Source organism: Humulus lupulus, chromosome 8 (genome assembly GCF_963169125.1).
Source record: "Humulus lupulus chromosome 8, drHumLupu1.1, whole genome shotgun sequence".
Taxonomy (NCBI): domain Eukaryota; kingdom Viridiplantae; phylum Streptophyta; class Magnoliopsida; order Rosales; family Cannabaceae; genus Humulus; species Humulus lupulus.
The window spans coordinates 160995015-160997748 of record NC_084800.1 but is presented as its reverse complement, the minus strand read 5'-3'; the positions used below and the strand labels follow the sequence as shown (position 1 = coordinate 160997748).

At 34.9% G+C, this 2734-nt stretch overlaps 1 non-coding gene across 1 annotated transcript; it reads right to left on the bottom strand.

The window, feature by feature from the left end:
* Positions 1-1020: 1020 nt before the first annotated feature.
* On the bottom strand, positions 1021-1126 carry LOC133799148 (small nucleolar RNA R71). Its single transcript, XR_009876345.1, has one exon. It is a non-coding gene; the product is annotated as a small nucleolar RNA R71 (small nucleolar RNA).
* Between the last annotated feature and the right edge of the window lie 1608 nt (positions 1127-2734).

Below are 2734 nucleotides of genomic sequence, written 5' to 3'. Positions count from 1 at the left end.
TCACCTAGATTACATGGAATAGGGAGATTGGGATAATTGTCTACTTCAGCATTATCTGTGGGGTTAATAGTTTAATTGAGAAATTTGAATAATATTTATTATTAGTGATTGAAAATGATTGTTGAGGGTGGATATTAACCTTTATCTATTTCTTAATATCGCAATATTAATCTTTATTTTATTTCTAGTTTATGTTATTTAATTTTGAGTTCAAAATCTAAATCCCCCTTTTAAGTTTTAGTGCTAATTATTGAATAATAAAGTGAACAATAGTCCTCGTGGGTTCGATCTTTGCTTGCTATTATACTAAAATAATTTGAAGTATTGAAAGAAAAATAATTGTTAAATTTGTTGTGGTATACGATACGCATCAAATTTTTGGCGCCATTGCCTAGAACTATTATAAGTGTTTTTTATTATTCAATTTAATTAACTACATACTCACTAGTTTAATTTTTTTTTATTGCATGTGTATATGTCTGGCGACGATACTCAAGAAAGACTACAAGCCATAAAGCAATATCTTGAGACATCATCGTCTCGTTCTTCAAGGACTATCACTGACAATCCACTCTTTCAACCTTCAAAGAAAGTCAATCCATTACAAATACAATTACCATCTGACGACAATTCTGACTCATAAACATCAGTTAAGTCTCAGATGTAAGGACGTTGAAAGAGTTGGTGGCGTCAAATCTAGACCATCAACCTCTGTGTATTCAATATCCAGCATTGGACGTTAACTTTGAACTCAAGTCGGGCCTCATACATTTATTACCATCTCTCTATGGGCTTCCAGGAGAGGACACGAATAAGCATCTGACAAAGTTTCACATAGTCTACTCTAGTATGAAACCAGTGTTAGTAACTGAAGAGCAAATTAAATTAAGAGCATTTCCATTTTCTTTGAAGGATGGTGCAAAGGAATGGCTATATTACCTTCTTCCTAGAATTGTTAATACCTAGAATGAAATGAAGACAATGTTCTTGGAGCGTTACTTCCCAGCATCTAAGGTTGGCAGTATAGGAAGGAAATCTGTGGCATTCGCCAACAGACTGGGGAGTCATTATATGAGTATTGGGAGAGATTCAAGCGGTTGTGTGTCAGTTGCCCTCATCATCAGATAAGTGAACAAATCCTAATCCAGTCCAAAAAAGGTCTGCCATCCTATTTTCAACATCATTGCGTGTGTCTTAAAAAACCAGGATCACCTCGGCTCAGACATTCCAAGTACCCCAAAGCTCCTTCAACATCTGTCTCATCATCATCTTTGACTTCTCTTTGCCAACCAATCCAATTGTAAAGATCTTTTTTTTAGGAAAGGGAGGTACTCACGTCCACCTCTTTCTTGTGCGAGGTGATTGAAAATATGACATGTATGTATACCTGATCTTTACATGGACATTACTTGGGCACCAATAGAATCTGGTACAACTCGATTAGATTGCAAAAATTGCAACTCCGTCTTCAAAGATAGGCCATGATTATGTACCAGACTAAAGTCTTTTGCCACCCAGCTATTGTTAATCCTGTCCAAGTTCACACGTAGAAGTGCAAAGCACCCTGTTCATGTGATAGGTCTTGGTTTGGCAAACCCATTTCCTTTGCCACTCTTATTTTCGTGGTCGCATCGAGCATCTTCCTTTCGAACACTAAAACCCAGCCATTTGGAGTTCTGGGAGTAAAAATCCTCCCACTGCTGGATACTTGGTAGGTGTTTGTCGATGATATCTTCTTTTGACAAATCTCGTGGCTGCCTATTGTAGATTTTTAGTTGTGCAAGCTTTTCAAACATGTCATTTTCCATATTATAAGGTTGTATTTGTCTATGCGAACAAGTTAAATTTAAATTAGTGCAAAATAATTACGTTATGTTAACCAAGGTCAAAGTGAAAGGGGGGGGGGGGGGGTAAAACATAATGAATAAAAAGGAGGGTGGGTAATATGCTTATATAAGTTTTCCTCAAAATGTGGTTATCATAAACAAGTAAATCAATTGTGCTTAATAGATTTTCTCCACTCAAAGTGACCCACTAAGTGAACCTTGTCTCAATTTAAAACCAATTTTACATATTCACATAATGAAACTGTCTGCCAAGGTTGAAACCAAACAAAAATATGTAGTTGTAAAATATGCTTCCTAACTTGTATACTCACTTAATGGTTTCACCAACGGAGCATCATATATGTAGGTGTGAATATATCTTAGGAATAAATGATTGAATATTTTATTTTATGTAATTGTCCCATAATGGAATTAATGCATGCAGTGTAGTTGATTATATTTTTTGGATTTAAAAAAAATATTTTTTCTTGGTTTTTATAAGTGTATATATTCTTTCAATAAGTTGGAATCACATTTGATGTTATTTAAATAGTGAGTGTCCCAACCTAATAGAAATAGAACTTTGGGAAGACTATTTTCCAATAACATAGATTCAATTAATTAAGAAAATACATCATATGATGTACGTACATGACATATCCAATGTCCCGTGACACAACACACAACCAAAAAGCATGAGTTAAAAAGACCATTACTAGGTACTTCCATTACCAAATACCATTGTCCATGGTAATATCAGTACCCAGAGGTGATACATAGTTAATCTAAGGTGGGAACAGTTACACACATACACCAATATGAGCAGATGCTTTGAAATATATGACCAAAATGATGGAGGTTGTGATAGTAGTGCCATAGAATAAAGCACTAACAAATTAACAAAAGGT